The 15,523-nt window shown below is 38.6% G+C and overlaps 1 long non-coding RNA gene across 1 annotated transcript; it reads right to left on the reverse strand.

Annotated features, from left to right (window-relative positions):
• Positions 1-7,085: 7,085 nt before the first annotated feature.
• LOC140683575 (uncharacterized) lies at positions 7,086-10,663 on the reverse strand. The gene is made up of 3 exons (XR_012054743.1): positions 9,697-10,663; positions 9,012-9,147; positions 7,086-8,874 (listed from the first exon to the last, which is right to left on the reverse strand). It is a non-coding gene; the product is annotated as an uncharacterized lncRNA (long non-coding RNA).
• Between the last annotated feature and the right edge of the window lie 4,860 nt (positions 10,664-15,523).

Genomic DNA, 15,523 nt, shown 5'->3' on the forward strand with positions numbered 1-15,523 from the left:
TTCCATGTTCCTACAGGTACAGTTACTATTAGCAAATGGAAGTGTAGGATTTTATAAGCTGTCAAAAATATATTCATACATCTTGTCATCTTGAAGGTCATCTAACCAAACTTTAGTATGTTCTTTTCAGCACATAAAAGTGAGAACAGATTCCAGCATCAGATCTTTTTCTATGGAATAAAATAAAATACTGACGTTTTAGCCTAGTCAAGTTTTATTTGATATGAACAAATAATAATGAGATATGAACAAGGGTTCATATTTCATCAGTATTAAAAATAATAAATCAATATTGTTATATTTTTATTATTGTTATAATTAATATCACTTTTTCAGAAAGGGCACTGGAAAATCTTTTCTCAAAATATTTATATAATTCTGTCCTAAATAATTGTTTGTAGAAACAGGATTAATACATGCATATGTTGATACCATATGAAGCATGAGTAATGCACATTCTGCAAGTAGAGTGTTCAATCTGACTCAGAACAGCAACCTTAAAAAAGGATGCTTCAGAGTTAGATAAGGATTTATTCAAATGTGAAAATTTTAGTTTATCATACGTAGGGGCATAAATAAAAAATAAAATTTAAAAAATTTAAATTGTATTTAAAAGTGCCATTTGTGTAAAAATGCTAACCATAATCTTTACAGCTGATCTTTGGGTAGAATTTATTTTTCCTAAGTTCAAATGGCTACAGTATGGACATTTACGTCTGAGCTTGTCCCTCTGTCCTTCCTATATAATTGATGTAGAGCAGCAGGCATGCCCAGGGAGGCATTCAATTGATCTGTTTCCACTGTGTAGTGTAGGATAATACACCTCACACCCTGGGGATATCTATTTCTTTGCAATGACTATAAAGGGAGCTTCAGGTGACTAATTCACAAAGGTACTATAGGTATCTAGATTTGTTCAGATGAAACCCACCCTAAAAGTGTTCTTGAAGAGAAATGTGATGTATCTTAAGGCAAAGAGAATTACGCAGGATAAAAAGAGCATATTGAAGAAGTAGGTCAGAAAAATAATTTAAATTTCCAGGATCAGTTCCTAAGAAATTACCATAATCAAATCTCCTGTAAGTTCTGAACTAAATCTCCTAGTATTACCAAAAATCAGCTTTAAAACACAGTTTATTAGTTTACACAACCTGGTAAAATGTATTGAGAAAATGTGGAATGGAAAGACACAATCCATAAGGAGCAGTTGGAATAAGCATTGCACAACCAGGTATGAGAAATAAAAATCATGTACCAGAGAGGGAAGGGAGACTTGCTTCTTGATTTCTATTTGAAAACTGAAGAGAAAGGTTTTCACATTGTTAAAGCTTTTGATTCATTCATTAAATGAATCAAATTCATTCCTTTGAATTTCCCTCACTCTGCTAGGCCAGTATAACCAAAACATGAAATTATGTATTAATTTCACTCCAGGACAATGTAAATAAATGTTTGCCTTGATTCAAATGGTACACACACACCTGCTAAAAGGCAGGCAGTGTCTGGATTCCCGCTGGCCAGGACCTATCCCTCTGCTGGAGGTGGGAATCTCCATCAGCTGGGAAGGAAGGAGGAGCTTTAAGCACAGCCAAGCTGTCAGGGAAATCAACCAGAGGAGATGTGCTATCCCTCTTTTAGAGGCTTTCAAGACTTGATGGGACTAAATTAATTTCCCTCTTCCAACCTACATGATTCTGTGTGTATGTCAGTCTTTCAAATGTGCACATATATAAAAAATCAATTAGCATTAATTATTGATTGCTATTAAATATTCATTAATTAGCATTAAAATCTGATTTTCAAGGAACCATGCATAGTACAAATATTCTAAATGAAATAGGGGCAAATATGTAACACCTATGGATAACTGAATATTAGAACTCTCTCTGGCATCTTTATTTTTCCTTCTGCCTAGCAGTAAAGGTGATATTACCTAAACAAAACTAGAAGAAAATGTATAAACATGCTTTTATTATATGTCCACACACAAAGTCAAAATATAAGACTTGTTTCAACTACTTACAAACAGTGAGTAATCAATTTCTGTTCTTTTGCAGATAGAGAAATGGTCCTCATGAAACCATTTCATTTACAGCTACTTCTATCAGAACTACCAAAATTTTGTAAAAATTTTCCTTATTAGGTTTATTTCTTTTCTACTTGCTTCTTTTAGGTTATATTTATTTTCAATTTTTTGAAACGACAGTTCGGAAGTATGCAAATAAAAATCTATATCCAGTTTATTCTGTACATTAATGCTACTTACTTTAAAAGTAATATCTTAAGTTCAGGCTAGTTAGTCATGTGACGTCTTTAAAATATATATATAAAAACAACAAATCTTAAACTATAATTAATTAATTAGTAATTACACTAAAAATCTGCGGAACTTCATTCTGGTAGAGCAAAATTTTCATAACAGCTATAGATTTTACACACAGACAATCTGTAACACACTTGTCTATATTTAATTCAGCAGTCTATGCTTAATAAAACAAAAAATGCTTTTCTTAGTTTGAAAACGTGATGATGTAGTGTAAATAATGATATGGAATGACAGCAATGAAATCAAAGTACATCTTTAAACACACTTGATGAATTAAGGGGTTTTAAGGTAACAGTAGTAACAGTACTGAGTTTTGGTGTTTTTTTAAATGTACACAATTTCATTGCTCTGTACTCACAAATAGTATGTCATAAACTTCTGTAACTTCAAAGGAAGGAATTTGCATTTTATCATTGAAGTTGGGAATATTCTCTGTGGGATCTGATTCTGCCTTAATTCTAGCCTCTATCACTGTAGTTAAACTTCAGTGGTATTGCACTTGATATTTTTCAGTGTGATAACAAATTCAGCCCCTAAACAGTTGCATTCATTATGTAATGGTGGCCCACTAATTAAATCTGAGAGACAGATTCCACTGATCTTTTATTTCAAGGCTAAAAGTCTTTCTGAGGTAACCAGTTTAACATCTAAATTTATTTTTGATATTGTGGGTATAATTCCTCCCACATTCATTTTCATCTGAAAAGTAATCCAGGTATCTAAACGTGGGCGTCTACACCTATCTGAGATCTTCCAGGATGTCAAAGCCGCCTACATGGAGCTAGAAGGAATGGCACAGTGCCTGTTTAGAAACGTGCATCTTTCTTTGCAAGAAAGATGGGGATTTCTTGAACTCAAGAGGACATTCAACACCTATGTTAGGCAACATATTTATTAGTACCAATATTAGCATTACCTAAGTATTATTTAAGTCTGAACTGTTTTATTATTCTTTTTATAGGCAACAGGAAGAAGTAAACAAGTAAACACTTCAAAATATTTTGCTTATTAATTATTTTGCTTCTCTATATCTAGGTCAAATGACATACCAGAAGCAGTCATTTCTTTGCACTGAGTATAAAGGAAACACAGTAATTGCCTGTCCCTCTGTGCTTTCAATCACTTTTATATCTACTGAGTATATAAGTGGGCATTATGATAGCATATGATTCAAGTAATTTCTACTATCTAATCTAAATGGTCTTTCCATTAGTTACTACAGCACTGCATGATGAACACAGAGGAAAAGAGCAGAGAGAGAGCTAAGAGATGCCTATTTTAGACTGAGAGCACACTTGAAGAGAGGGAAGATTCACAACAAGGATGAAGGACACATTTATTCTGCTTTGCCATGTATTATGTTATACAGAAGCATAATCACAATGATATTACCAAAGTAAAACACATAACAATTGCACAGTATCTCCAGGTGCAAAGTAAAAGTAAGAGTGCAATACATGAGTCAACTGATAGTCTCAAGTGTACCTCTCAAAAGGGGTTATTTCAGATATTCTCTCAGAGATGAGCAGTTAGTGATCACATACTGGTTTGTAAATGGTTTACATTGAAAGATTTGTGTAGATAACCATTTTAACACAAGACATATTTTCCACCAAAGACTTTCATTCAAACCTTTGTTTAAATAAATTATGTTTGATAGGTCACCCTAACCTGTGGCTGCTGACTACAATACATGTGCTAAAAAAATTGCCAGAACTAGCAATCCAACAAGGGAAGTCAAGCTCTGCTGATGAGTCAGGGATGAGGTTCAGTGAGATAAAATGAACCATGCAGGCTCATCGCAGGACACTGATTTCATTCTGCCATCAGATGTACAATTATTGATCTCAGCAGTTTAAAAGAAAAGCATGTATTTGAGGTCACTGGCAGCAGCCTCCCAGTTAAATTGCTTGTCAGCTGGCAGACTATTCTGTGAGCTTTGTTACAGAGCAGTTCAGTAAATGGACACTGTTTTTGTATTTCTCACCATACCTAAGACGTGAGTAATTTGAACAACTATTTAAATATTTTTAGCCATAAAGGGGTGTAAATGCAGCCTGTGTGCATGGAACCTGCTGCTTGCCAACTGATCAGGAAGAATCCACCACACCAATGTAGTCTTCTGTTCAGCTCAAAAGATGTGTGAGAACAAATAGAGAAAATCAGGGATTCCATCACAGATTTGAACCTACAGTCCTTGAGAAGAAAGTCTTTGGGAATAATATATTTTTTATATGTGATAAACTTTGGTTTAGGTGGTTCATAAATAGATTTACACTGTCAAAGGTGCAGTCTTCCTCCTTTCTTTTTCTCATGTCTCAAAAAAATTCAGGCTAAGAAAGGGTAGAAAGCAGGGACAGAAAAGCTTTTCCTAAAAATGTAGAAAAGTAAAATATTGCCAGAAAGGGATAGTGAAAGAGGTAGATCTAAAACGTAAAGCTAATTTTGTGCAGGTTTGTATCTGATCTTTACAAAAACACTACTGCATCACATGTTGTTAATACAGTATCTGTAAAGGAATTAAAACAGAGGCTTGTATGAAATTATCTTATTCTCTAAAAGAAATCCCAGCTGAGGTCTGAAGAATGAGAGCACAAACAGCTAAAATCTAAGGGGCTGAGAGAACAGAAATACCAGGCCTATGTAGAAAAGGTTGTTGTCCAAAGAGAGATGGAAAGGGTGAGAAGAGTCAGAAGAAAAGTAGCAATTAGGAGTAACCTCAGAGAAGGAAAAGCCCAAAAGACAGAAACAGGTCTTAGAATGGCGGCCCAGCCAAGTGGAGGGGTTGCACTTGTACAAACTCTCTAATGGCCTATATGTCTGGTGTCAATAAGAGATTGTCTTGCAGGAAGAGATTAATGAATAGAGAAGGAATACATCAGAGAGACAAATACAGGTGGTGTCAAGTGAATCAATCTCCAGGGAATACCACTACCACCCTTCCAGGAACTCCCCTTGAAGTTGTAGGTATATTTATTAACACAGTCTGCAGCTCAGTGACCATGTTTTGTTTTGTGCATCTCACACGGAAGCTTTGATTGCTCTATAGTACCTCAATATTAACATGATACAAGTGCTTCCTACAAGTATCAAATGCAGTAAACAAATGAATGGAAGGAGAGAAGGAGGAACTAAATGACCATGCATACTCTCCACACAAGCACACCCTAACTTAAAAGGACTACATGTGAGCGGTTTTACTGTTTCCCCTTACAGCTCCTTCCTGGTCAGGAAAACAACACCCATATAAAAATGAATGTTATTGCAATAGCAGAAGGGTTTTCCCACCTGTTCCACCTGTTAGGTGGAATTTGGACAGTGATGTAGCTACTGCATGTTTGTAAACACTCATAAGGTGACTATAAATACAAGAAAGTAACTAGCATGGTTATGTCATAAATCACTGTACTTTGCAGAAAATGAAGCTGAACTTAGATAACTTAGGAGCCAATTTACATGTATGCTTATCACTGTAAGTACATTGTGACATGTCTTTCAATTGTGCCTCTGAAATCCTTACAAGCAAGGTCTAAAGTTTGGGTTATTCTGATTATATAATGCCCAAATGTGTCCTGCAGCCACTGCTATTAAGTGGCTGACAAGATGCATGACTCCACCAGGAAATAATAGTTCAGCATGTTGCAAGAAGCCCACTTGAACTCTTCTGGCAAGAACAAGTGAGTAATTCATTATCCCACAGCTGAATCTATTGATGACTTATTAACACTAATTCACAAGAAAGGGCCTTGTTTCGTTCCCAGTAGGGAGGGAAATGCTGGACTAGACTCCTATTAAAATGCACCTGATATTAAGTCCCTCATAAAGTAATACAATTTTAAAGGTAGATTAATAAGGTTTTCTGAAATATATTTAACCTCTCTATAAATATCTATTGTATTACTATGCAATCACTATTTATTGTCAAAACAAACTTGCCTTAACTATTTAGAATAGCCTCTAGAGCTCCAAAAATTATCGAACTTACTCCAGTTATTCATGACCAAAACCTAAGTCTTCCTGTTAAAATTTCTTTAGTGCTTATTTTAGGAATTCAGACTGATTACCATATTGTGTATTTGGATTTTAAAAAAAGCAGTTTCTCTTCTAGTTGCACAGGTTTCTTCTGTTTAAATCCACATGAAGGCAATATTTTGGGATAAAGCCACCTTGAAATGTTTTCTTAATCAATGAAGGGGAACTGACAAGAATGATAGAGTAATTTGGTAATCTCTAGTGGGCTACATTTTCAATTTTTTAAAAATGTCTTTAAACCATTGGTAAAAAATGCATTTTTAAATATATGGTAATAAAACCATCTTAATTTTACTTTTTAAATTATTCATTGCCTAATCAAACTTTAACCTTCTCTGCCCTGATGCCTGCTGGCATGTTTTGAAAAACGCTGAATGAAATGTCTAAAATAGAAAGAAATGAAAGGTGCACAATGTGGATGATGCACAATCATGAAATTGCAAAGTTCTAAAAAAATTTTCAATGCACCTTGCATTTTAATTGACAGTTTCCCAAATTACTTTTCTGGACATCATCTATGGATTTCATTCAGTCTTAGAAGCAGCTTAGTGCAACACTGAAGACTGACAAGGAAGCATTCATTTGCTTGTATTCATTAACAAAGTATTTTCAGGGTGTCTTTAAATGTAGGTTAGGCTCAGAGTACCTATCTATATGATGTGCAGGTTGGTTTTTTTCTCTCAGAATCTGAAGAAATTAATGGTCCCCAGAAGAGGATGGAATTTACACAGTTAAACCTTTTTAGTTTCTCATAGTTCTTGTGATCCTTCAGAGCTAGGAGCACTAATCTTCTTGGTACACCAGTGTCTGGAATCCTGCTCTGCCATGCCCAACCTCTGCCCTGCTCAGCTCAGGGAGCCTGACACAACTCTGGCATCCACTTCAGGGAGCAGGCTAAAAGGCTCTTCAGAGATCACTGACTGAGTTCTTTTTGTTTTCAAATGAGATCATTTGCCTGACAAAAGATAAAATATTCCTTATAGGATGATTTTTTTTTTTTTTAATTTGAGTCACTGGCATTTTTTATGTGCAGATACTTCATAAGGATCTTTATCACACCAAAATGTGACAAACACCACAGTTGGCACCAGATTGACATAATGCTGTATTATGGTATGTGGAGTCAATACCCTGTAACACTCAAAGCACTATTTATATAGTAGAAGGCTTTTGTTCTTTAAGAGACTTTAAAAGAATGATCACTTTTTAAATGTGAATAAATGGTTAGAGAACAACAAAGCTTTTTCTGAGCTGTTAGGAGAACCTCATAATAAAGCGATTATGTCTGATTGTCTATTATAAAATCTTCCTGTTAGTAAACCACTTTTAATATCTCATACTAAAGTTGCACACTCAGGACCTGCAAGCATTTCCAAAAGTGGCCATGAATTTTCAAACCGATTATAGCAACCTGACAGAAACATTTTTAAAAGCTTGACCTGGAAAAGTGCTGAACAGTTTTCTAAAGTGTTGGACAGCCTCAAATCCAATTGTTTTTAGGGAAAGCTGTGACTACTCACTGAATTTTAGGAATACTCAGCATTTTGCAGGATTTAACTTAGAACATCCTTATTGAAAGTCAATGAAAGTTAGTTTCCTAGAACTCAGTGTCTCGAAAATATTTCAGTACTTGAAATCAATGTAGTCATCTCCCTAAATGCATTTGAAACCCAGAGCTTTCACTTTGCAGAGTGCAGTGCCATGATGCCTGACTCCAGTGTAAATGTTCAAAGTAACTGAAGGATATACTGATGGATTTGCACGTCTGCCACCTTCTACAGCATATTTATAACTGCCAAGGAAACAATAAATTAGGAGGGGAAAAGGCCTTTAGTAATAAGCTGAGACAATTAATTTTTTAATGTGTGCCACTTGTAGCAGAGATATCTCAACTCTGCAGTCTTAAGGGAAAATAGAATGGAGAAAAGGAAATAATGCTGGAAGGTAAAAATGGAAACTAGAATGGAGAAAAGGAAATAATGCTGGAAGGTAACAATGGAAACTTTATTTATTAATCTAGGTGTGTTTGTGCTCCTTATAAAAGCAATACAGATGAATTCCAGTTATTGCACATGTAAATGGTATGCTACTTTTAAAATTTCAGCGTTACTTTGAAAGAATGCATTACTAGAGCATTTCTTCATAGGTAATACCAGAACTGGGTATTCAGCAGATACAGTACATTGCCCCAAAAGGAATAAGCATATGAAACTTGAATACCATTTGTCAGAAGAAAAACTAACCAAAAATATCCTTCTCCTGTTTGAAGAGTCCAATAAGACCTTCGCTGACGGTCACAGACCCAAGCCCTCATCTTCCACGGCTTCTCTCTTCAGCACTTTGCAAAGTCATCAGTGGAGAAAAGGAAGATGCCACATCAGCACAGTAGCCAAGACATGGAGAAGTTCCAAGTTTCTCCAAAACAGAGTCTCTAAGTGTCTGTTTGTCAGGTGGACCAAGCTTTGTTCAGAAGTTTCCTCCTCCACACTCCCAGCAGTGTAGGCTCTTCCCCATATCTCTCAAACAAAGGAATAGGAAATATCACCATACAAGTATTGGTAACTCCAGCAGAAATGCCTACAGCAAGATCATTATTACTCAGAATAATGATACCAAATTTTTCGTTAGGATATTATAATAATCCATGTCATACCTGTGCCAAGCCTTAGAGGAACAATTTGGGTGTTAATCTGATTGTCTCTAATGAAATGATGTGCCCCACACTGCAGCACCAAGAGCACTGGCCTTGCCCTGGCAGAGCCTTCCTCAGCCACTTCCTTGTGCAGACCCTGTTCAAGAATAGGAAGCACAAAGATAGGTGATGTTATGAGATTACAGTATGTTTTGTCTATATAAAAGCAGAGTTTAGCAGTATAGTTTTTGATTAATTTGAGATGGGCATTTTGTCACGCAATTAAAATGCAATTAGGCTACTGTCCTGCAATATTGACTTGATTTATAATCTGCTGCTTAAGTAAATTGTTTTAATATCTCTCTTGAGTCTTTCTCAAGATACTACTTTTTATTAATACATGTGTTTTAGGAGACATTTAATCTCATTAAAAAAAAAAAAAAGATAAATTGAATGCAATACATATAAAAGCAGATGTTAACCATTTATGCAGTAAACCTAATCAAGTTACAACTGGGATGGTCTCAGCAATCAAGGGTTTTCTACATGGTTATGTGTTGTTCATTTCTGTCCCCCAAATCCTAGCACCTGGGCAAAAATGAACATAGTTTATGCTCTCAGCAAATAAAACCCAGAGCACTCAAAACCAGCAGAAATGCTTGGACACCCTGAGTAAGGAGTGCAGCTCTGGTTCCACCTGCCCTACCTCATCAGTTCATGCAGCATGGTGGTGGCTGTGAAGGGTTGTGGCAGCTGTCACTGCTCTGCTCTTTCCTTCAGGGACATTATGTTTGATTTTGGATAATGCTTCCATCAGAGCTGCCACAAGAGCTTCTTTTCACACAATGCATAGCAATCTGGAAAAGTTGTGAAGTTACAATTTATTGCTAAGTAAGTGAACTATCTGTATTTGTGAGCTTAGGTTTATTCTGAAGATGATGAGTCAAATAATGGGTCAGTCTTATCCTTAGTAATTCCAGCCTATGACCAGTGATATTTAGGTCTGTTGTATATGCTTAGGAATCATCACACAAACCTCACCTGCTAAAGCTACACTTCATCTTGCAGCCTCATGTGGTTAGAAACTGGGCAGTAAAGAATTCAAACCTTGAGTCTAATTGTCTGAAGTGTAAATTCAGCTAGGTCCACTTCCCTTTCACTTTTAAAAGCAGGACTAAATATTTTCTAATTTAGAAATACTATTGAGGATTTCCAGTCTTTAGTATAAACAATTCATTGTGAAGCACATAATTATGTACTGTAGTAATATTTTTAGTATGTCATGTCCATTTCTATGTATCCTTTTCTAGTATGTATGACTGAAAATATTTATATAATACAAAGACAATTTTAAAAATCCAACTGCATTCATTTCCAGTTTAATACAGTATAATGTAACTGTTAAATAAGTGTCTATGCTTGTGTATATACAACTAAGCAAAGCTAAATCTGAAGAGCTTACCGGTTCAGGAAAAAAACCCCTACATAACACTGATTGCTTTTTTAATTATTTGAAGAAAACAGTTCTCTTGTTTGTATGTATTTCCCAACAGTGCACAAAATTGTGCTTCAGTTGCTTTTCAATCTTCTCACCATCACATCCACTGTAGATGACAAATTCTGTACATGTAATAGTGTAATTTTACAGCAGCTTATCTATTTTTTAGAAAAAATCCAGCCATGTTGAATTGTTGTAACCACTTATGTGTTGTCATGTACATAAAATATTTTAAGGGTGATTTGAATCACATAGGAACAGCAGGCAGTTCATTGAGATGCCTGTGAAAAGACAGTTAACACACATTGATTTTAACTTCTGCAGTAATAAACACAGTGAAAAACTGGCTAGTTAAAAGCCAAGATACTACAGAAAAGAAAAGAATAAAATAAAATTTAAAAACTAGTTATAGGTAATTTTTTTTAGGCTAGATTTCCTTGCTTCTGGCATCAATGATATTTCACCATCCAAAGAATATTCAATCCTCCTTTACCTGTTAGCAAAAATCACATCTAATGGAGTTTACAGTCCTGGGTAACAATTGAAAGACTATGAATTTCTAAACAAGTACAGCACTTACAAGAAGGAGTAGAGAGTCTTGATATAGCAGTGACTGAGGCAGATGTAGCTGCAGAGTAACAGAAAGGTGAAAAAAGCAGAAATTCAGAAACAGGAGGGAAAATTCAAGGAAATAACAGGTTCATTCACCTGAGAGTGGAAGTTGATGTTAGATGGAAGGAAAACATCTTCAGAAATGCCCTTGATAGAGGGATCCCCATGCTCTAAATAAAGCCATAATACATATTATGCTGGGAAATGTGTTGAGGGGGCAACTGAAATAGCAATATATTCCCAGGACTACTCTTGAAAAATATATTTTCAAAATCAAACACAGAAGACTCAAAATATTATACATACCTTTTTGTATTGGCAAGTGATATCCAGTATTAGATTTACCGTAAAACTGTACTAAATAATTTCATACGTTTTAGAAAGATTACCTGATTGATAACAAATTTTGCAAGGAGCTAAAAGCACAACACTCCAAAACCAGACCAAATAGAATATTTAGCTCCAGAATAATATGAGGTGTGGAAGTCAATAATCAGACCATCAAATTAGATGCCAGGTTTAGATCTGCCAATTCCTTACTGTCAAAGTTTGCAAATATTGGGCTTTGTCTGCAGTACCACCTAGTGTCAAAAACTCTTATCTCTGAGTTGAAAAGAATTGGATTGAACTCCATCTATGCTCCTTTATTTCCTCTATTCAAAACAACCAAATCATAGAGTAAAGTTTTCCAGAAGGCATTTTTCATTTTATTGAGCCCAAGGAAGAGTCTTTCATACTTCTGTTTGCTTTATGGAAACAGAATTTTGAGCCAAAATAAGGTTTGGGTTTTTGTGACAGCAGACACAAATTACCCCAGTGTTACACACAATTTTAAGGATGGATAATTCTTTTTCACAGTGTGAAGTAGAACAAATGCTATAGGGCTTCTCTGCATTGGAAGTGAGAGAAAAGCTACGGCGAGCAAGGCTATGTTGGTACACTCTGGGCACTGCTTTGATTTTGTGGACAAGCCCCAGAATAGAGTCAGAGAACTCACACAGAGATATTGCCTGAACACCAGAGAGCCGGCAGCTCAAGCAACAGCCTGAAAATTCATCTGCCCACTCTACACATCTGTACACAAGTGTACAGATGTACACTTTCTTTTAAAACTAAAATATTCTCCCCAGGACCCCAGGTTCCCAGATTGCCTAGGGAGGTGGCCACGCACAGAGCCTGCCTTCCGTCAGTCCGTCTGTCGGGGGAGCCTGCAGGGCAAGGAGCAGGAGAGCTGGGAGCCCTGGGGCCAGCGCACCTGCCTGCCCAAGCGGGAGAGCCGCCCGCCTGCCGCGGCCTGGCGCCCGGCAGCGCCTCAGCAGCTCCGCAGGGGCAGTGGCAGGTGTGGGATAGGGCAGCCATGTGCTCCCCCAGCCCTGGGCCTAAGCAGCGGGAAGCAGAGGGGGAGATTCGGGGGTTGCCATGGAGTTGGCAGCTCCTGAGCCTGGCAGCCGGGAAATGGCCAGGCTGGCACGGTGACTGGTGGCACCTCGCCCAGCCTGACCAGGCCTGGTGGGATTTCTCCCCTCCAAACCTTTCCAGCGGAAAGTGGGTTTGGGCCAGAATTTCTTACCCACTCTGTGACTTTCCAAAAACACATTATCTAGAAGAAAAGTTCATGAAGTGTCTATAAGTGCAGAAAATTCACACATATCATGAATTCAAATTAAGTTAAAACAGATCCAGCAAATGTGAAAGGATACACAGCAGGTACATTTACTAAACCAGAACAGAGTGCGTTGGCTGTGAATTCCCTGGAGATGCAGCCAGACTTTGTACAAGGGCCTCAGGTTACTAATGAGTAGATGCCATGGCGGCTCAATGTATAGCTTGTAGGTTTAATGATAAATTTAATGCAGAAGCAGGCCAGAAAAACAACATAAAGATTAAATATGTAACAAAAATTTGCAGCGACATCAGTTAATTGCAAAGCTGAGGCAGGAGGTGTTAATTACAATTATAGATGAGCCATTTAGTAATTCACATTAGTGAGCACAGAGCAATTATCAACCTGCTGGTTTTCTTGCTACTTATAATATCCATGTTTTCCTATTTTTTATGAAACATAATAGCTGTATTGAATAATGTAAAATAACAGTAATGGATATAACGCCTATTTAGGTAACCTACAGCTGTGATGCTCAATATTATCACAAAGCCATTCTATTTGGATTAAAACACTATCCAGAAAGCTAAGTGTTTCTGTTGCTAGAGTTAGGTAGAAAATACATAATGGGCATTTCACAGATGGACAGATACACTTTGTTTGTTGCATTAAAATTTACAAATACAAATTAACCTTGACTGGACCTGAGGCAAAAGTACAGTTTAAATTATACACCTGTAAAAAATTAAGTCCAAGAGTATCAACATCAGTGCATCTGTTTCTAAGTGATAAATTGGGGGAAAAAAATCTCCATCAATTGATTGAAAAAATGAAGTCTCTAAGCCTAGCAAATATATTATTCCTAAAAGACTCCAATTGATTTGGTTTAACATGGCTGACCCAGGAGAGACCATGCCATCATTGTATTAGCATCTTTATCATAGAACATATCATCATGTGGGGTACTAGAACAAAAGTGTGGAAGACAAGTGACCTTCTCAGGAAAGGTCACTTAGTGCTTACAAGTTTCAGCCACGTTCTTCACCGTGGATTTATTTCAGTGTCAAGGCTCTTGTCACACTGATAGTGCACAGGCTCCCAGAGGAAGATGGAATGCTGGTATAGCCCAAAGGTCCTGGAGATAGAAGACTGGCAAAACTAAGCTTTCTCCGTGTACTGAAACACAAAGCTCTGTTTTATGCTACTAAGACCTTGTGCTTCATCCTGTGTACACACTACAATGAAAATCCTTTCTGGTCAAAGGAGAGCTATGCATCTGTAACCAGGCCTCCTTGGAATGAGCTCTGTGCATCCAGACTTATAGGATGCTCCACTGGTATATTCCTGACAGTGCCTTACCCTTGATCAATCAAGCCGTAAGAAATGTTATAAAACCACTGTTTGCTTCATATTGAAGCAGAACATGAGCCACATTTTGAAGATGTAACACTGTTGTTTCACATGCTTTTCATATATTCATGCCATTAGCTCAGTCACATTGGAATTCAATACAAGGATATCAAGCAACTATGCAATTTGTCTGAAAAACAGTACCTTTTTTGGCAGATGTTTATCAATTAGCAGATATAACTGGGATATTTGTGGTAGATAGGGACAGGCGGAGCGGAAGATCACGGAATGTCACGGAAAGATAGACCCCTTCCCCCCTCTCTCTCCCCTGCTTATCTGCTAACCCCAGGAGTCAGAAAAGAATGTAGCCACACCTGTCCTGGTAAAATTCCACTACCCACTATCCTCCGAGACCCCAAACCCCCCTCTGACGTAGCAAAGACTCCTAAACCTATATAAACCCACAAAATAGGATAATAAACGCTTTTCAACCGTCTGCCATATTGGTATCTGCGTGTGTTGATTAGCCCGAGTGGCTTGGACGAGACCAGGCCGCCGTGCTGCCATCTGAACCAGGCTCCTGGTTGTCTTTCATAAAGGCAACATACTGGTGCCGAAAACCCGGGACAAAAGAAGAAAAATTTGCCCGGCTGACGGGTTTCACCTGGACAGAAGCAGCGGCCAGGACGGCGGGACCATACCCAGGCGTAAGGGGAGACGTCTCCTAGGATCCACGGGCGTCATGGACGCAATGGCAAGGATCGTGAGTGCTATTTATTCACAGTGGGGTATTGGGTGTAAGCTCAAGGATTTTCATCTTGCCATGGCGAGATTGCTTGAGCTAGGGGCAATCGAGCGTCCCGTGGATGTATTACATCCGGAAATATGGGACAAATGCACTGCCGCGCTAGCCGAAGACACAAAATCCTCCGGCAGCGGCAGAAATCTTAAAGCATGGGGCAGAGTAGAAAAAGCCCTACGCAAAGCGATAGAGGAGCAGGAGACATGGACCGCGGCTCGCACGTGTTTATTAGTCAAACCCGAGCTCGGGGGGGGGGGGGCGAAAGCGCAGACCGTCCCTGAGGAGGGTCCACCCGGGACCGGAGACCCGAGAGGGCTCAGCGCGACAACCCCTTCCCCGGATCAGAGCGCAGCCCGGCCCCGCCGCAGAGCTGAGCCCAGCCCAGCCCGGCAGAAGCAGCGCTGCCGCCGGAGCGGCGCGTTTCAAGCGGCGCGGCCCTGACCCCGCCGGAGCGCGCTCCGAGCAGCGCGACTCCGCTCCCGCCGGAACCCAAGCCCGCCCGCGGCTCCGCGCTGCTTCCCCGCCGGCGCGCCGAGCGGAGCAGCGCCGAACCCCGCCGCACAAGCCCCCCGGGACGCCCCCGCCGCAGAAAACCCCCGGGACACCCCCACCGCGAAAAACCCCCGCGAGAACCCCGCCGCAGAAAAACCCCGAGAAGCCGCCGCTTC

The sequence above is a fragment of the Taeniopygia guttata genome, chromosome 3 (assembly GCF_048771995.1).
Source record: "Taeniopygia guttata chromosome 3, bTaeGut7.mat, whole genome shotgun sequence".
NCBI classification, from domain to species: Eukaryota; Metazoa; Chordata; class Aves; order Passeriformes; family Estrildidae; genus Taeniopygia; species Taeniopygia guttata.